The sequence below is a fragment of the Mastomys coucha genome, unplaced genomic scaffold (assembly GCF_008632895.1).
Source record: "Mastomys coucha isolate ucsf_1 unplaced genomic scaffold, UCSF_Mcou_1 pScaffold16, whole genome shotgun sequence".
Taxonomy (NCBI): Eukaryota; Metazoa; Chordata; class Mammalia; order Rodentia; family Muridae; genus Mastomys; species Mastomys coucha.
The window spans coordinates 27,971,896-27,993,040 of NW_022196898.1; the positions used below are offsets into that span (position 1 = coordinate 27,971,896).

Sequence of the window (21,145 nt, forward strand, 5' to 3'; positions counted from 1 at the left end):
TCCAATAATGACCCCTGCCCCTAGTCAAGTCCCATGTCTCATTAGTGTCTAGGCAAACCCTTGGGTTCGCTGCCTTCTATGTTCTTAGCAGGTACAGAAGGAGCAAGAACTCAGAGAAGGAAAAAATGTCATTTCAGTTAGCATCAATGCAGATATCCAGTAGGAAGGCTGATGATGGGAAAACTACACCGGGGTTTGCTATTTTATTCTTTCATATCCCTGTAATTGGGAAACTAATTCAAAATAAAATGTTACCAGCAACAGCATCACAGTCGAAGCATGTTATAAACCAGGCTTGTTGTGCATGCCTGTAATGCCAGCATTCAGAATCCTAAGGCAGGAAAACTAGTCTTGAATGGGAAGCCAACCTGAGTTACAGAACAAGAGAGAGACAGAGAGACAGAGACAGACAGAGACAGAGAGTGACAGAGACAGACACAGAGACACAGACAGACACACAATTTGAATCACCAAAGTCTAACAAAGTTGGTATTTGTAGAGGTCAGGAGATTACCTTAGGAAAAAAATAGAATCTGAAGTATTCAAGACTGAACTAATGGGAAAATCCTCCTGGCATTAATGCATATAAGCAGATTAGAGGTTTTACTATACAAATGTATTCCCTGCCTTAGTTTATGAGTCACGTTTGAACACAGCAGTCACAGAGACATTGTCACAGTGTTCCGTCTGCAAGTCTTGAGGCTTACCCATATATTTCCAAACACTTTCTGTGTCAGTCAGAAAGAGCCTTCGGAGAGTCCTCAATCTTTGTTTGCATTAGCATCAGGCAAACACAACCTAGGGATGAGTTCAAACACAGTAAGGGTAAAAACATGGCCTTGAGACCGATTCAAATGAGCTAAGTCTTTGCAACATCAGACTGAGGTGGCAAAGTTTAATCAATAATGATAATGAGTTCCTTATCAAGAAAATTATTCACAAAGATGAAAGAGGAGGGGAAGCTGTCACTCAGTGAAAGGAAACAGAACTCGGTGTCTAGCTGATGGTACATAACAGATTACCCAGGTAGAATCTATAGTACTTGCTTGGGAGACACAAAGAGATGGAGATTAGCATCACAATTGGTCAATTAAATAGGGAAGAAAGCCCTTGCCTTTCTTTCTCCCCATACAATGTGACTCTGGCATGAGTGAAATATTTTTTTCAATATTCAAAGTTCTTTCAGTTCTTCAAAACTCACTTTTATATCACTAATCCTTTCTGAAGAATTCCGCCAACTAAATAAATCTAGGCAACACAGCACAGGTGCACAAGAGAGAGGCTGGCCATCTTTCAAACTGCAAACGACCCCTTTGGGACATGATAGGATTTGTTGCTTCCCATAGCAGAACTCAGGGTAGAGTCTTTTGGGAAAATGTTTTCAAATAGGAAATATTTGAGACAATTTAGGAGTTCATTTTTAGTCTGCCCCTGGGATAAATATGTCCTAAAATCCAAAAGCTCCGGCCCCCAAGTAGCAAGCATGTAGAAGAAATCTAAATGCCTTTGTAGTTCTTCTCTTAGCTGTACCAGAGATACAGTGGATCAAATAATAATTTTACTGTCATACTAAATTCATTAACTACATTAACTAATCATCATCCTAAAAGGAAACGAAGTGCCCCAGACAGACTGAGGGGGTCACACAGAAACACACTGCGGCTACTACAGGAGTGCAGCATAAACAGCACACATTTAGAAGCTGGGTTTGAGTTGGACTCTACTGCCTCCGAAGCTTGTATGAGCTACTAAGCACCTCTGCCTTGGCTTTCTTAAATGCCAAAAGCAGCAGCAAATGTCCGGCTTGGATCCTGAAGGGCCCAGTGTCCATGTGTTGAAGGCTCAGCCTACCAAGTGAACAAAAAAGCAAACTTGGGGTTTATTCTGAACTCATAGTTTAAGGGTGCAGCCCATCATTGTTGGAAAGTCATAGCCACATTTGTACCCACAAGCAGGAAGCAGAATGTTATGAATATTTGTACTCAGCTCTCGTTCTCTTTGTTTTATTCACTTCAGAACACTAGTGAATGGATAGGTCTTCCTGCATGAGTTAAACTAATCTAGATGATCCTTCACAGGCATATTCAGAAGTTAACCTAGTCTACATGGCTTGCCCAGAGGCTGGTCTACTGTGTGATTTTTAGATCCCACTAGTCAACAATATTAGTCATCCCATACCTGAGCCCTCTACTCTCCCCATTTTGCCCCTTGACCATGAAGTTAACAAATCTGTTACTCTCCACAGTCCCAATATAATTCCTCCCACAGGCCAAAAAATGGAGCTATCTAATCATGGCCTGAACATCCAAAACCATAAACCAGAACAAAGCCTTTCTCTTTTATGTGTTGATTATCCTGGGTGATGGAAAACTAATGGTAGCTTGATAAATTATAAGATTCATTCATCTAAATTATGTAAGGCCCCTGGAATCAGGTTCAGCATATGGCATTACAAAATTATTAGCCATGATTAGAAGAATCTTAAATGATACCCTTTCTAATTTGAATAATTAGATGAGGTTATTAAAGACACTCTCAATTTAGCTGGTTTTAGCACCACAAAGAACTGTATTCAAGTTCTTCTTCTATCATTAATCCTGTCCAATCTGAAACAACATCAGTCAGTAAGAAGCATATTCTCAGAGGCCTAACTGGGGCCGGGGTATCACAAGGTGAAGTAACCGGCACACAGTCCAGATGAGAGGAAAGCCTGATTTGGATCATTCTGGTAGTAGTTTAAATGATGTGAAGTACTGACTCTTTCCTACATGTGGGACAAAGAACCCAAAGGGAAAACAGAAGTTGGAATAACCCTAAGTATTTGTAAAGAACAACCAGTTGAGAAGGGACGTCAGGAAGAATGGCAGAAGAATCTGGAAAGAAGCAAGCTTGAGCAGAGAATTCAAAGGTGCAGTTTGAGAAGGGCCTGCTTGAAAATTCTGATTCACTATCTGAGTACAGAATTTGGTCGACAGTTGGATATATCAGTCCAAAAACATCAAGGCAGGGTCTGGGGTCAAAACATAAATTGAAGAGATCAATATTTAACGCTCTTCTAATATTCAATGAGTGACAGCTCAAAAAGAAAAAAAAAAGAGTAAAGGACCGACACAATCTATCCAAGATTTAGAGATCCAGCAGAAACCTGCATAAAGAAACGAAAAGATACAGGCATGGAAGTAGACAACACAGCAAGAGTGTGGTGTCATGGAAAGCAGACCTAGCCTGCTTCTAGAAGCAGCTACATTCTGGCTTTGGGGATCAGGCCAGGGTCGGTCTGTCATCGATACAAAAAGAACATTTTTCTTCATCCTGATTTTAAATCAGTTAACTTCTTATCTTCTAGGTAATTCAAACTCTATTTTTAGAAGTGACTGAGACCTGTAAGCACAGGAGGAGAAGAAGGAAGAGAGAGAAGGAAGACCGTTGTAGCTGTATGTAACCAGTCTCCCTTTTGTATGCTAAGGATAGACTAGCATCCCACTAAAGAAGTTTTTTTAATCAGTCGGTACCAATGCAAAATCTAAACATTTACATAAGCCAGCCTAGCAGCCCAAAGCCACTGTGGGATAGAACTAATGTAAGGAACAGGTAATAACATGAACCGCAATCTCTCTGCAGCAAACGGGCCTGCCTGGCTCCTGCTGCAGAGTTCTATGCTTTCCAGCGGCTTTCATACACATTCTGAAGTTGAGGGCAGCCAGTAGCTTCGAAGATTTGTTTGAATCGGGCTGAGCTAAAACAACCTGTCTAATTTGCATTTCCAGTGTGATAGTTCTTGGGAAATCAAATTTACTTAGAAATATAAAGGCTGGGCGACATTTGCCTTCTCAGGAAATGGCTTGCAAGAGCAGAACGCTGAAGCACATGCAATCTGCTGCAGATGTCAGAGCCCCAAAGACTGGGTTAGTGATGGCTGTTCATTCCTGATTCCCCGAATTTGTCTGCCCTTCCTGAAGTGCAACCCCTGACATGATCTGTTTTGTCCTATAACTGTGTTTCCACCTGAACACCTATCCTGAGGCCTGGTTCTGTCGAACTGAAAGAGAGTTAGCAGACTGTGTAGGTACACCATTGTCCATGGCATTGGTGTCACTGTCCATCAGGGCATTAATGGCATTGACTTAGCCTGTGTATTGCACCTACATTTGTGTTTATTAGCCATTCCTCCCAAGAGGAATTCCTAGGAGCAGGGGCTCCCTGCTGTCTGCAAGGTTCAGTAAGGTGGAACAACTTGCTGGGAGCTTCACAATAAGAAGAGAGGCTGTGCCAGAGCTCCCGGGTGCTGTCTAGCCTGCGAGACATATAGTTCCATTATAAGCAATTCATCAACAGAAGGCCATGAAGCTGAACATGAGCCAGGAAGTTCATACTGTAACTAAAGGAACAAATCCAGCCACCACCACCACCCATTTCCAATATATTTTCCAAGCTGATCTCTCCCTGTACATAAGGCTAAGAATACAGTGCAAAGGATACACTGTGAAGAGTGCCCAGTAACAGAGGGAGAATGAAATCCCACCCCCTCACTACTTTACCCTGCCATTGTCAACACCACCCCGCACCTCAGAGAGCAAAGCCCTGGGAGCTTCTGTTTCTTCCTCTTGTGGAACAAGAGCTCAGTCTACTTCAATCTCCCTCATTCCCCCACCCCCACAACCACACACTCTGTAGCCAATACCACATCATGTCTCTAATTTAGATTGTTTATATCCCTGTATCTTTGAAAGCCCTCATCAATTTGGTTTCTTCTCACTTAATTTCTCCTGCTCGGCACATATGGCAAGCTGTGCTTCTTGAAGTATTGTTTTCCCCAGGACACATTTTATTCCCTTAGCTCTTGAATAGTACCAATAGGATTTATTATCAAGCAAGTGCATCTTGGACTCATTCAAGTAGGATTAGAACCAATACAGCTTAATAGCAAGTCTGTCTCGCAAGGCAGCCCTATTTTAATAGCAAGAGCTTGAAGACAAAGAGTTCCAGTCTTCGTTTCTGTGCTCCCTGGCTATGTGATCCTGAATCACCGAATACCTCTGAGCCACAGCTGGCTGGCTCAGCAACAGAATCAGAATAACAGTAATACATCTCATGGTATAGCCATGGTATATAGAGAACATGTCACAGGTGACATACTCAATAAGGAAAAGCAAATGCTGTTTTAACAAATTTCTTATATATCATGAATTTCAGTTTCTTGTAAATCCAAACTTTAAATGTGACCTAAGAGGATCAGCCAGAGTGATAAGTGTAAAAATGCCTCTTATGTTGATGACCGCCCTCCAATGGTGATGACGGCGGTAGACAGTTTTATAAACATTTTTCTCTTCTGACAGGAGCATTCCAGGGACCCTCCACAGCCACACATGAGAAAACTAAGGCCCCTTCTCAATTATCTAAGATGACACACTGTCATAATCTATTCTCTAGACTGTCTCCTTTCTCACCTCACTAAAACGCCATGGTTCTTTGAGTTTGTTGAAGAAATGCCTTTGAAGTGAGAGCTCAGGAAAGAGAGCAGCCAATGTGCTGAATGGAAAATAGAGTAACAACAGGCAGTTAATTGGTATGTACCCATGCACCAAGCACTGTTCTCTAGATTTACATATATTAAGTTCTTTAATTAAAAGATCATAGCAGCTGCAGTGCTGGCCAGAGCTCTGTCCCTGCTGGCAACCACAGTCAGTGGACAGGTGACTATGGAGCGTGTGACCTGTGGTTCTCATTCAAGATGAAGGTTTGGACCAGAGCCCTGGAACCTCGGCTTTGATACCTCTTGTTCTGCTTGGTCTGCCTCTAGCACCTTATCCTGAAGGAAGAGTTCTCTCCCAGGAGTTATGTTCTGTGTGCAAAGCCACAAGAAAAGGATTTTGCATCTCGGAGAAAGTGAGAGGGATCAGGTCTGCTTGAGGCCAAATCACCAAAGCAAAAGGCTCAGGTTGGTTGTGATACTTTCTAGTGTCCATCCATCTTGGCCCTGCAGACCCATTCCCATCCCTTCAGCCCCCCAACCCCCAAAGAAATCAGTCATGCCCCCTTTCACACGCACACAGGGAGAGAGAAGTATGGTTCTGACTCCTTGTGGCATAAATTTTGGATCAGCTTCATTAGGCTAACCATCTGGGTCATTTCAATTCTGCTTCTATCCCTGACATAATTACAGCCTCAGAATCAGCCATTCTCCACCTCCATCCCTTCCCACCCCAGCTGCACCAGGGGGAAAGTCTGCAGAGATTACAGTTCATGCTTGGGGAATATCACATCCTATGGGCTCTCTTGCTGAGAGTATAAGAAAGCCTCTCCTGCTGAGGACTATGAATCCCTTCAAACTGCATCTCCTTCCTGCCTCCTTCTCTGCTGTCTCTGAACTCTCTGTGGTGACTAAGCTCATAATTGGGACAGCATCCAACAGATAAAATATGACTCTGTAATTTCATCTGCATCCATCCAAATTGTACTGGAACGACTGCTGGGCCTTTGGCCTCTTGCTAACGGCTTAGTTTTATTTATGCTGAAGGAAACGATGATGGCTTGGGTTAATATAGTCAATTGCAGGCCCTAATAATTCCCAAGCTTACAAAGGGTAAGTGGCTAATGTATATAGAAGTACAGTTATTGGAAGAGACTGTCTATTAAAGTCCTTGAATTGCTGAGTTTTTAAACTGTGAGATCTAAATGGTTGCAGGAAATAGAGGGAAATCCTATGGATTCATCAACCAATCGATGTGCCCCATCACAGCCATGTAAAAGTTGTCTTTAAAAAAGAAAAGGCATTGACATTATAAATAAAAGGTCTGTTTTGTTTATTTTGTTTGCTGAACTTAAATATCTCTGCCTCCACGTTATGCCTAATCTCTTTATTCATCAGGCAACATTTATTAAGATTTACTACCATCCACTAAAACATGAAGCTGTCAGCAAACTAACCACAATCCCTGCCCTCATAGAGTTCATGGCCAACTAGAGGCGTGACACAGAAAGGTTCTGTATAGGAACCATACAAAAAGAGAAGTGCAAGTTGCCAAGACATTGCTTAGAGCAACAGGCCATCCCAGTTGACTTCTCAAATGAGTCACCAGAAACACATAAAGAAATCACTTACCAGGTAAAGAATCAGCTCAAGAGGCAGGGGTAGGAAGTCTATATTCCAGGCAGGGAACAGTACGAATGAGCAATATCCTTAAAGGCTCCAGAGACCGAGTCTCCTTCTAGGCAGTAGAGGCACTATGGTACAGCTGAGTTTTGCAGTACATAAGGGCAAAAAGTGAGAAAGTGGCTGCATCAGTAAGGAGCCAACCACAGCCTTTACCCCAAAATTCAAGCCCACTTTCCTAAAGCAAAGAAGGGCCATATTTAGACTTCAGTGGTAGAAACATTACTCTTTGAGTTATGTGAAAAGGAAATTGGATGGACAAGCATTAAAAGTACACAGTATAGTCCAAGACAAAGGCTAAAAATTCTTGAAAACGAAGACTTCGCACATACAGGTTGCTTTTTGCCCTAATGTACGCCAACAACTCAGTTTCAACAAAACAGTGCTGGGAAAGGCTAGGCTGAGCATGGTTTTAGTGAGTGCCTGCCTGTTGGTGACTATGGTGGCCATCTATCTGTCCCCAAGAAGTACTGCCACACTAGGAACAAACCACTGCCAAATTTCAACTTCCCCAGTCACCACAACCCAGAACCTGAACACAATGACCTTTCATGCTTACAGAAACTACTAGCAGTCAACTCCGTTAACTGAACCAAGCTCAGGCTTCCAAGGAACACTCCTGAAGAATCCTGACACCCTTCCAACAGATTACCTAATCATCATACATCCCACAGTGCAGGGGTGTTTTTTTTTTCTTTTAAATCTATTCAACACACACATAAATCTCCCCCAACTTCACTGAGATAGTCATCTTTCTCAGCCACCATCACTCCATCCTTAAAGGGAAGTTCATAGATGGCAATCCAGTTCTTCATAGGCCTCAACATCTATGGCTACCGGGCCTAAGGTGGAAGCTAGAAAGAAGGGGCCTTTGTGCAGGTTTTGAACCATGACAAGCCTGTGTGTGACTACTCTGCTTCACATGCTGTCCACTTCTGTAATGGAATACCACACAGGAGGTCATTTACAAAGAGCTCTATCTCTTATCATTCTCAAGTCTGGATTGTCCAGCACCAGTAGACAGCTGGCCTGGTCAGGGCCTAGTTGCTCAGTCAAAGTATGTTGGGGGGCATGATATGACAAAAATGGTCACTTTATACAACAAATCACTCCTGTGAGAGTCAATACAATCCCATAATAATGGCATTAAGTCATTCCTGAGGGCAAGTGTGCGTCTCTCAAAAGTGTCACTTAAATTTCGACATGAACTTTGGTGAGAATATTCACACCACAGCACAAGGAGTAGAAGCTAAACAACACTAGGTTACTGATCACATAAAGATATGCTGATAGCCTAGCTAAGAGAGGGCAACCTCAACACAGGCAGCAATGGGGAAGATGTTGTCCATTCAATAAGTTATGTAGGCCATGGATAATGACCAGGAGAGGACTCTATAAGGAGTATTTTAATGTGGTATGTGCACAAAGGAGTATCATTTGGCCATCAAAAAGAATGAAATCTTTTATGCTATTTATAGCAACATGGATTAAACTATATGATATTACATACCAGAGAAGGAGGGCAGAATAACAAGTTAAGTGCTAGACAGCATACCAGTGATCTCAGCACTTAGGTATGAGGCTGAAGAAAGAGGACTTCATCCAAGGCCAGCATGAGGTAGACTGTGAATTCTAGGCCAGTTGAGCAACATAGTGAGACCCTGTTTAACAAAACAATGGGGGCTGGAGAGATGGCTCAGCAGTTAAGAGCACTGACTGCTCTTTCGAAGGTCCTGAGTTCAAATCCCAGCAACCACATGGTGACTCACAACCATCCCTAATGAGATATGATGCCCTCTTCTGGTGTGTCTGAAGACAGCTACAGTGTACTTACATATAATAAATAAATAAATCTTAAAAAAACAAAACAATGGAAAAGAGAGTAATGTGTGTTCCTGCTAATTTGTGGAAATTAAAAATTTCATAAACAGAAAGTAGAATAAATTTCACTAGGAACTCAAATGGCAAGAAAAAGATGAGGAAACACAGAAAATGAACACCATTGCTTCTCGGCCTTTTGGCTAAGATCAAGTGAAAATGAACACCAAGCCATAGCTAGATGGGTAGCTGGCACTAATGTAGTTAGAGTGGAGTAGACGCAACAAAGAACAACTTACTTCTCATTTCAAAGTAGCTAGAAAAGTTTGAAATTTTCTAATACATAGAAATGATAACATTAAAGGCAGACATGGTGACTTAGCTATAATCCTAGCTCTTGGGAAGCTGAGACCAGAGAAAGCAGTGGGCCAGCCTAGACTACAGAGTGAAACTCCTGACTTCAAAAACTGGGGGAGGAGGGCTAGAAAGACAGCTCAGTTGTTAAAAGCACACACGCGCGCGCGCGCACACACACACACACACACACACACACACACACACACTGCTCTTGCAAAGGACCTGAATTCAATTCCCAGAACCCCCACTGGGCAGCTCACAAACACCCATAACTCCAGCTCCAGGGGTTCTGATGCCCTTTTCTGGACTCTGTGACCACCTACGCTCACATGGGCAAATGCCCATATGAATGTACATGTAATTTTAAATGAAATAAATCATTTTTTAAAAGATAATGCTTCAGGGCTGAAGAGATGGCTCAGCAGTTAAGAACACTGACTACACTTCCAGAGGTCCTGAGTTCAGTTCCCAGCAACCACATGGTGGCTCACAACCATCTGTAATAGGATCAGATGCCCTCTTCTGGTGTGTCTCGAAGATACAATATACTTACATACATAAAATAAATAATTTTTTAAAATTATAATGCTTCAGACTAGATCAATAGCCTAGTGGTTAAGTGGTTGCTTAAAATGAAAAAGTTTTGGGTTTTTTCAGTTCTCTGCACCAGTGGGGGCAATACAAATGAGAATACTTGAGAAGATTGAAAGGATAAGCCCTCTGGTTTTTATTGGATTAATACACATTGTATACATAGATCACATTTTAATATCATATCTTTTTAATAAGAATAAATAATATATCAACTGAAATCTTAAAAATTTATACTTTTAAATAAAGACTGGGCCATAGTATCAGCCAGCTTTTGTTCACAGTGAGAAATGCCCGATGCAATAAACCTTTAAGGAAGCATGAATGGCTGGGCAGTGGTGGCACACACCTTTAATCCCAGCACTTGGGAGGCAGAGGCAGGAGGATTTCTGAGTTCGAGGCCAGCCTGGTCTACAGAGTGAATTCCAGGACAGCCAAGGCTACACAGAGAAACCCTGTCTCGAAAAACTAAAAAAAAAAAAAAAAAAAAAAAAAAAAAAAAAAAGAAGAAGTATGAATGGAGCTGAGACAGTGGCACAAAGTGTGTGCTACTCAAGCATGAAGCCTTGAGCCCAGCTCCCCAGTGCTCGAACAAAGCTGGGCGTGGTAGCATGCACCTGTAACCCCAGCTCTTGGGAGGGCAGAGCAGCCAGATCCCAAGACTGCCAGCCAACCAATCTAACCTAGTCAATGAGCTTCCGATTCAGTGAGAAGGTTCACAAAAAAGTAAGGTAGAAAACAATAGAGGAAGACAGCCAGAGTTGATCTCTGGCTTTCACACACACCATTTAAAACTATAAATCAAAGAATGCACACCATGTGTGTTCTTTTGTGATTGTGTTACCTCACTCAGGATGATATTCTCCAAGTCCATCCATTTCCCCAAGAATTTCATAAATTCATTGTTTTTAATAGCTGAGTAGTACTCCATTGTGTAGAAACTCAAGAAGACCAAAGTGTGGATGTTTCGTTCCTTCTTAAAAGGGGGAACAAGTTACCCATGGAAGGAGTTGTAGAGACTAACTATGGAACAGAGATTAAAGGAAGGACAATTCAGAGACTGCTCCACCTGGGAATCCTCCCCATATTCAACCAGCAAATCTAGACACTATTGTGGATGCCAGCAAGTGCTGGATGACAAGAGCCTGATATAACTGTCTCCTGAGAGGCTCTGACAGTACCTGACTAATACAGAAGTAGAGGCTCACAACCATCCATTGGATTGAGTACAGGGTCCCCAATGAAGGAGCTAGAGAAAGGACTCAAGGAGCTGAAGGGTTTGTAGCCCCTTAGGACAAACAACAATATGAACTAACTAGTACCCTCATGTTGGCCACCTGCGCAAACATAAATTAAAGAAAGGGTTCTTCTGGAAATAGGAGTTAGAAATAGATAGGAAAAGATAGAAGGAGATATGAGAGAGTAGCCACAGAAATACCTACCCATGCGTGGAAGGATAAAAATTAGACAGCAGAGTTTACCGTTCAGCCATCTTGAATTTTAATGAATCCCCTTTGTTCCCTCAACAGGTAAAATACCTGGGGCATAAACCACTCCCCCCACAATACGTCCATGTGATAGTCCAATCAGCGACTTCCTTGTTACTCTGTGGAGGTGGAGCTTTCTAATGTAACTAGAACCCGGTTGGAGGCGTGGCGAATAGCAGGAGATGGGCAGAGAGGTGTGGCTATCAGAGGCAGGTCTCAAACCAGGAGGGTTACACCCTCAGAACTCCCATGGACTAAAACTCTAACCAAAGAGTACACATGGGTGGACTCATGGCTCCAGCAGCATGTGTATAGCAGAGGATGGCCAAGTCAGTCATCAATGGGAGGAGATGCCCTTGGCCCTGTGAAGGTTTTATGCCCCAGTGTAGGGGAATGACAGGGCCAGTAAGCAGGAGGAGGTGTGATGGTGAGCAGGGGGAGGGGAGAGAGAACAGGGGTTTGTTTTAGTTTTGGGGTTTTTTCATTTTATTTTATTTTTTTGGAGGGGAACCTGGGAAAGGAGATATTGTAAATAAAGAAAACATCTAATAAAAAAATTAAAAATATATATAAATCAGATAAAAATTATCTTGGTTTATTTTGGCTCACTCTTCTGAAGGTTGTTTTAGAGTCTGCAGTGAGGTAGCACATCCCAGTGGGAGTACTAGACAATGGATATCCTCCCTCGATATCCCAGGAACAAAGAGACAAAAGAGCTGGAGTCTCTCCATTCTCCTCAAAGGCATGGCCCCAGTGGCTTAAGACTTGCCGCTCTGTGTCCACAGACACAGACCTCTAAAAGACCTCTCACTTCCTGATAATGCTTCAGGAGGGAAGCAAACCTTTAACTCAAAGGCCTGAGAGAATCTACTCTACCTCCAAACTGCAATGACTACCAGTGCTGCTGCGATCTCAGTCTCCTTTGATCTTGAGATATTTTGATGCAATTCAAAGCCAACCAATATTATCAGCAGAATAGCCTTTTCCCAGCAAAGATTACAAGCCCAATGTGGAAGGGACAAAATAATGAAGTAAGGAGCCTTTGTTCTGCCTGAGAGCTTCCCTGGCACGGATTCCTGACTTCCAGGGCTGTTCTTCACCCTTCCTGGACTCTCCTACCTAAGCAACTTCAGAGTTCGTCTTCCCTCACTCAGCCTGTGAAAGAAAGGACGCTGACTATAGGGTCCAGCACTGACACGGACCGTGGCATGGCAGCCGCCAGACTGTGAGGGTTGCTCGCTGCTGAATGCCTAACTTTGATCAGGGTCTCTCTTTCTTATGGTTGAACTGAGTTGCCTGTAGTGGATCAGAGCAACAGTTTCAAATACTTAACAAAGGCTCCTTGACAACAGGGCAAAGCAGGGCCAAACTAACCCAGACTTTGGGGAAGAGTAGTTTGGTAGAATTTAGAGCATTGCTCCCCATGTTGAAGGGTATTCAGGTCCAACACCAAAGCTCAGGCTACACTTCAACAAACTGTTCGGCATGTAGGCCCAATAGTACCAGAGCTCCATATTTTCTCAAAAAGATATTATAACTCATATTCGTGTGATTGTGTGTGTGCCTGTGGTGCACATCTGTGTTTGTGCTTACATGTGGAGGTCAGAGGTCAATCTCAGGCATCATTCCTCAGTCTTGGTTTTGTTTAGAGGTTGTCATTATTATTGTTGTTATTATTATCTTTTGTGTATTCGAGTAAGTTAGGCCTATGCATGCTATGGTACATGTGTTGAAATCAGAGGAGTCAGTCTTTCCTTCCTTCCACCATGAAGTCAAACTTAGGTCATCAAGCTCAGTGGCATGCACCTTTTCCTTCTTAGCCTGGAACCAAGAGAGTATAAGCCAGTGAGCCCCAGGAAAACAGTGCCCATCTCTACCTTCCCAATGCTGGGCTTAAAAGTGTATACCACTCACTGTTTTAAAATGTGTGTTTTAGAATGTTTAGAATCCAATTTAAATGTTAGCACTACAACTAATTAAAATTTTAAGACAGAACTGTGCAGGCCAAAGAAAATATATCTAATGGCCCAAGCTGTCCTTCAAGCTACCAGTTGACAAGTTCTGGGTTTGGACAAGCACAAAGGGCTTTTCTTGCCCTTTAATCCTGGGAAAAGAGAATAGACCTTCATATTTAGAATTAAGCTCCATAATGTTAAGGGGTTAAGGGTGCAGCTCAATGGTAGAGTACTTGCCTAGCACATGGGGTCCTAACAGAAGAAAAAGTAAAGAGTAGCCAGAGGGAGTTGACTCAGCTAGTAGAGGCACTTTATGAGGAAAAAAACAGCTCCCAAAAGCTATCTCGTGAACTCCAGTTACAGAGCACTGTGACATGTATATGTGCAAACACGTATGCACTCATACACACACACACAACACACACACATATATATGTATATATGTATATATGTATATGTGTATGTATATGTATGTATGTATATATATATTTTCTGGCCTCTGGAGCAGAGCTGAAGTTAAGGGTAAGTTTAAAACAATACATTGAAGAGTAACCTTCAAATTTCATTACACAAATATTTTATCATGCACACAAATGAATCTCACTCTTGTTCACCTTATAACATAACAAGGTTTGAAACTGTTTAATAATGCTACAAAAGTAAAGTATTTTTCCTCAAAAGAACCTAAGCCTTGCTTTCAATCTTGGCCATATTAAGAAGAACGCCATCAAGTGGTGGCATGTAAAAATTATATGCAAATGGATCTTCCCAGTTATGAAATTTGGGAGGCATGCAGTCTAGTTTTCTTTAAGTTCTTCATCATTTGTGGTGTTTCATCGGCTTCTAGGTGGACTGGATAGTTCTAAGCTGGTCTGTTCTATGTGGCCAGCTGGTGCTCTTGGTAGTCAGGGGCCTCAAGGTCAGGCCTTCTGTCTAGGCAGATGACTCGGCCTGAGGAGTCTTAGCTAGGGGCTTTGTCCTGGATCAGGCTTGCCCAGGCTTTGTCACACACCAGTCTCAGGTCCAAAGGAAAGAAAGAGCAAAAGTCTCCCTGTGTTCTGTGCTCAGCCTTGTCTGTGTTTGAATTTGTGTCCTCTGATCCATGCTGAGAACTTTGAGTGCCTGATTTTTTTTAAATTTTGAAAAATAGAATTGTGAAAAATATCTCATTGTGCTAAACTCAAGGTGTTGACGGAGCTGTACCTGTTCTGAGGGCTCAAACAGGTCAATCATCCCTGTCTGTGCTTTTTCTAGCACCCGGATGCTTGCTGTGTTTCTTCTACTCTTTCCTTTTCTCTCCCTCTTGTTAATTTTAGGTAAGTTTATGAAGCAATTAGGCTTCACTCTGCTGTATTCCTGATTTTGACTCACACTCTGCCTTTGTCCCACACATCTTCCACACAGGTCTGCCAGTAGCAAGCCTTGCCTACCAGTAGGCAACTTTTGAGGCCACCAGTGCTTAACAATAGTGTATCTTCACTTCCCTCAAGTACCACAAACTAGAACAAAGTGAACAATAATAAATTATTCCATGGTTCCTAAAGCCAAAAGGTCCAAAATCAAAAGATTGGAATTAACAAGGACCTTTTCCTTTTTAACTTAAGGCTAAAAGGCAAAGAGAAGTCACTGAGAACAAGAGATGTTCACAGTCTCAAGCCCTTTCACCTTTACCATCATTCATTCATAAGGATGGAGTCGCCATGACCTAACCTTTTCCCATTAGGCTCCTCCTCCCAACACCATAGTATTGGGAGACACAATCAAATTATAGCTGTAGGCATCACATCTATAGATTGCAAAAGGACCTAGGTCTCTATTTTGTTTGAATGCTTTCTCTATCTTGAATAAAAATGTCTCTAAGCTGATCTTAGGATACGTGTGTATCATCATGGCTAATCTCCACCCTCCCATGCCTACCCCATTCTCATACGGCCCTCCTCCTTTATCAGCAGGAACTGTCTTCTGCTGTTCTGTGGCTTAAATGCCTTAAGCATTCTTCTAAGCACTGGCTCAATGACTTTCAAGTGAAGCCTCAAAGAAGATTTCATTTGCCTTGGATCTGTAGAAGGTCTAAGAGTCAAGCTCAGATCTGTAATTCTGTGACTCATCTCGAAGTCAAACAAGAACTATTCCTAGAGATTTCCTCTTCATTAGAAGCTTCTGGATAATGGGAGAGATTAATGAGGAAATTTTAAAAATAAGTTAATCGCTTCCTCTACCTTGGCATACATTCAAATTGACCTTAACCACATTAATATTTAATATAATCTATATGCAGCTATGTGTAAGTAGATTTTGTTCCCTTGTAAAATTTGAGAAAAGATATTCCAAAGGATTTCTTTTTAATCCTATAAAACAATCTGAGTAACTCTGAGTTGACATTGTACGCATCCTTGGCTCGAACTGCTTACATATAATAGTCTAAGAGTCCCTTGGAAAGAAAACAAAAATGTTAACTCAGTCACCACTTTGCATGAAGTTTAATTCTATTTTCCAGCTTGTTCAAAATACTCTCTTGGGATAGCTGAGTCATTTTAAAATTTATAGTTAACTGGTCATAAGAAGGCAATGACTAGCATATTATGCTTATAGTTATACATCTAAACTTGCTTAAATATGAGTATTCATAAAAAATAGAGAATTAGCTGGGAATTTAATGGTAAATTCTCAAGCTAGGGATGAACATAAAATAAGCTTATCATTTCAGGTCGCAAAGCACTGTGGGCATATGATTATTTGCAAGTCAATAGTTTTCTGAGCTTGAGCCCTCACTTTCTCTAAGCACTAAACTGAAAATTACAGAAACATGTTTGCCTTCTGGTGCAAGGGTTTTTTTTCCTCAGCATACACTTGCATAGGTTTTGTCTGATTATAAAGACTCAATGGAGAATATCACTTCTTAGAAGTGAAGAAAAAAATACACATGAATTAAGTGTTTTGGAAAATATAGATGTCAACTAAAACCTAGGAATTTAGGAATAGGGAAGACCTAGCTCAAGCTAGCCACCACCCTCTGCCTGGGAACCACGGGCCAGAGCATGGAGGAAGGATTGAAAAATGATACCACATCTTTAAAATAGTAGTAGCAGCAGCAGCAGTAGTAGTAGCAGCAACAGCAGCAGCAGCAGTAAAAGTAGTAATGTCCTCTGAGATCTTTAAGTGTTTTAAACAATCAAAGGACCTGAAGAATTTGGAACGATTATTATACTTTCACATCAGATTCTTTCAAAGCAGCAGTGTACAGTGCAGAGAACTATGTTTCCTTGATGGAGAGACATGGTGTACACTCACAAATGGAACAGACTGGATGGCCTTTTTCTCAAGAAACCATAAGACAAAACCCTTACAGTGGAGGCTGTGAAAGACAGAAAGGGGACTCAAGTTGCCTCCACAGCAAAGTCTGAAGATAGCACATGGATAGCTAGCTGATGGAGAAGCCAGAAAAACATCTCCAGCATGATAAAGTTTGAGAATGTGGAATTCTATGTTTTGTTCTTGTCTTAGTCAGGGTTTCTATTCCTGCACAAACATCATAACCAAGAAGCAAGTTGGGGAGGAAAGGGTTTATTCAGCTTTCTTCCACATTGCTGTTCATCACCAAAGGAAGTCGTCGGGACTGGAACTCAAGCAGGTCAGGAAGCAGGAGCTGATGCAGAGGCCATGGAGGGATGTTTCTTACTGGCTTGCTTCTCCTGGCTTGCTCAGCTTGCTTGCTTATAGAACCCAGGACTGGCAACCCAGGAATGGCACCACCCACAATGGGATCACTAATTGAGAAAATGCCTTACAGCTGGATCTCATGGAGGCACTTCCTCAACTGGAACTCCTTTCTCTGTGATAACTCCAGCTTGTGTCAAGTTGACACACAAAACCAGCCAGTCCAGTTCTCTTCTGACCTGAAAGTTAGCCACACAGCAGAGGTTATGAATTGGCATCCAGGAACTCAGGCTCTTGTGCTCTGTGTGACATTTCCTTTGGTGAACCTTAAAAAGATGTTATATCTACATGATTTGAGGCCTTTAGGGACATTGAGTGTGCATGTTTTGATGAGTGATCAGGCCAGGGAATGACAGTACCCTCCATCATGCTGGCTTCTAGCTTTAGCAGCAATGCCTGCTCTCATGGCCTCGTAACACAGTGATTCAGGAATCCCAAGACAGCTGAAGAAGGTGCCTGGTTTTTACTACATACACTGAAAAGGAAGCTTGGGTTAGCCATAACAAGAATGGAGGAAATTACTTGAAAAGCCACCAGATGAACCTTTTCTGTGTGTTTTAGAAGGTATTTTGCAACAGTCTTTGTAAGCTAAGGAGTCAAAATCATGTTTAAACTTCTGTACTTGCGCATAAGGGGAAAAAAAAAAGTCTGGAAGCTGTGTTATGGGTCTTCAGATTTAGATCAATAGCACCCAATCTCAAAAAAAAAGAAAAAGAAAAAAGAAAAAGAAAAGAAAAAAGAAAAAAAAAAGAGGCAGAGGCAGTCTCTCTCTCCGTCTTCTCAGAATCATTTATGCCTCTATGCAGGCTTTGTGACTCCATGATTCACCCCCTAAAGGTAGCAGGACCCGGGTGCAGGCTGGGGTTTCCTTCTCCCACCCAGCAAAGACCACAAACTGTGGGAAGTGAAGCGTGATTGTCTAGGGTCTGAGTTTAGGCAGAGTTCTGTGTGTACTTCCACTGTTTCCTGCCAGAGAACATGCCACGCCTCCTCTTTGTTTCCTGGTGGCTGAGTGACCCCTGCTGGTCACACGAGGATGTTACTGTACTTCTAATCCTGTCTTGGTCAACTTTTAATTCCCGTTATCAAGCTGTAGCTGTTGTTTGAGGGAACACCTTTACTTGATTGAGATGGCTTATATTAAAACCGTTTTTGCATTTATGTTTTATTGCATTCAACCCGTATTTTTAAGAAAACATTCTCGCTGTAAAATGATTAAACCCAGAGCCAAGGAAAACATTTTTTCTCCAGTCTATGCTCACAAGCGTTGATTCAGTAGGCTCATACTTATAGAGACAATGATAATTTTTATATTTTCTTGAAAAATACTAGCTGGCAATAAACATGGGCTTTGCACGTTTTGAAAGCCAGCTGGCAGCAGAAAACAACATTTGCTTAACTCCTCGGCTGAATGCTCTCATTGATGGAACATACATAGCTACCCAACCATGGCACAAAGCAATCTATGGCTCACACAGCCAGAAAGCCTTTTAAATAAAGTTAGAAACATCCCACCGTCTCAGGAATCAACATCCTGTCTTTGCACTGATCCATCTGTAAAAGAACCAGCATTTATCCATTGAATAGCTTTTTTTTTTTTTCTGGTAGATGTGCTATGAGAAAGGCTTGAAATTATGTAAGGAAGCTAGTAGCCAGGTAATAACTCAGAAATGGGAGGAAACTGTCTCCTCTAAGCTGCAACAATATTAAATCTATATATTTTGAGCTTCTTACCTGTCCCTGTGTATTAAATAATTTATTCTGTTTTCTTTGTTGAGTTCCGTCCAAGTCACGTCCATGATCCCAACTGTATAGACCAAACTACAATCTCTCCTCCACCACTGCTCCCCTCAGTAGCTCACAATAAGCAAAAGTGAGACTTTGGAAAGACCATGATGGGTATCTCTGAGGATTTTACAGCAGTTGGCTTTAGCAAAACAGGACTGGCAACCTTGAGTTCAGCCAAGCAAGGGAAGTCTTTGGGAGACACTGTGGAAGCTAGTTTCAAATATCTCTGAAATGAGGGCTGGGATATGGCTCACTGACAGAGACGTCTAAAAGCACACTCAAAGCCTTGGGTACAATTGTCAGTATAGGGGGAAAAAAAACATCAACAGTGATAACATACAAAGAATACAGAGTAAAGAAAGGAAAGGCCTGGGCTGTGTGGATGGGTGTGCTGTGTATATGCTTTCAAAATGTTTCATATATAGAATATACCAATAAATAAATGCCTGCACCTTTATGTGAACTGAGAAACCACCCTGATCACTAAAAAGATGGTAAAATCTAAATGAGGCAGAAGGAGGCAGCACCTACTACTTTGCAATTTTACAGTTAAATTTTAGGCACATATTGAATTGTCTCCCTCTCTTTAGACTTTGCAAACCAAGCTATTATTTATTCTATTTATTCATACTTTCCCTTGAAAAGTCAATCCTCCCTAGACCCTGAAATATTTTTGAGTGTATGTATGTTTTTAAACTCTGAATTCCCATCTCTGTTTGCCTTCATCTTCCTAGCGTGAAATGCTTCAAACTGAATACACACTATCCTGGGCTTTTGAAAGGGGTCTCCGTGAATTGCTTAACAGTGAAGACCTTGCCTGGGTTTTGAAAATTAGGCTGTCAGAGAACAGTAAACTCGCAGCTTTATCCATTTTAAAGTCATATCACAACTGTCCTTTTTACATTCTGCAATGCATCTTCCCCTTGCAAAGTCTTTCAACTGGACATAACTCTTGTAATAGCACGACCCTTGTGATAAACTAATTTCATTGCATTTTTCTGCTTACCTGTGTATTTTCTCTTAAAGCTTGAATTGATATTAATTCTTTTTCTTTTAATTTTTTTTCTTTCTCCTAGTTTCCAGTGTTCCAGTGACCCTTAGACCTTTGATGAAATATTTGCAAATCCATAATGACTTCTTACTTTTTGGCCCCTTTCAGCAATGTTTTCTTTGCAAAGAGCTCAAAGCTACTAACAGAAGCTAAGGTCACACTTGAAATACATCTCTGGCTCTACCTAAAGAATAAAAGGAGAATGGAAATGGAAACATGTTTTTAAGAATCCTAAAGATACCAAGCACTGATTGAAGCTACACATCAGAAGACTGTTCATTCTTTCAGTGAAGTGGGGTGACCCTTTGGCTACAGCTCTTTTCTACCCAACTTGAAAATTTAAACTTTCTCCAAGTTCGCAAGGCATAAATTGCCTAAATATTGTAGAATTTGTCTTACTAAAAATATTTTTCTTAGTCCTTGGCTCAGTTACTCTGTTTCCCAATTCCCTCCTTGGGGGTATCAGTAAAGTTTGCTTAATAACCCACATCTCAGCTACATACTCGAATGGGTCTCTATAGCTGATAAGCTTCACTGTTATTTTTAAATCTTTGGCTTTTCCTCTCTTCTGATCAAAGGACAGATATTTCCTAATCTTAATGTTAGCCATGCTCTACATGGTGTGGACCATGAAGTTTTCGTTTTTGATGGAAAGCCATTGCATGGTTGACAAGAGCCTGACTCTTCCCTCTTTCTGTGCAGATGCCAGTGGAAACAAACTGCAGGGTCCAAGATAACCCACACACATCTCACACTTTCAGATTCTGAGAGAGGAGCAAACAACTCTGAGTACCTCCCACAGATGATGTCATGAAGTGGGTGGTCATGTCCACAGCATCCTTAAGGCTTAACTATGAATTCCATATACTGGGCCTGGAGAGATGGCTCAGGGGTTAAGAGCACTGACTGCTCTTCCAGAGGTCCTGAGTTCAATTTCCAGCAACCACATGGTGGCTCACAACCATTGATAATGAGATCTGATGTCTCTTCTCTTGTGTTTGAAGACAGCTAGAGTGTACTCATATACATAAAATAAATAAATAAATTCAGGACATAGAATAGTAGACTTTTCAACAGGAATGGAGCTTGGCTTCATAGATAAAGGGCTGAGTGCCAATATAGAAGTGAAGGATCTCGTCAATAATCAAAAAAAAAAGCTGGTGGGCAGCATAGCTACAACACCAATTTCTGAGTTCCTGAACCTTTGAGTGTAACAAATGCCCATGCT

The 21,145-nt window shown here is 41.6% G+C and overlaps 1 pseudogene; it reads right to left on the minus strand.

Moving 5' to 3' along the window:
* The window catches only part of LOC116094395, a 41,791-nt pseudogene that overhangs the window by 9,740 nt on the left and 10,906 nt on the right, over positions 1–21,145 (minus strand).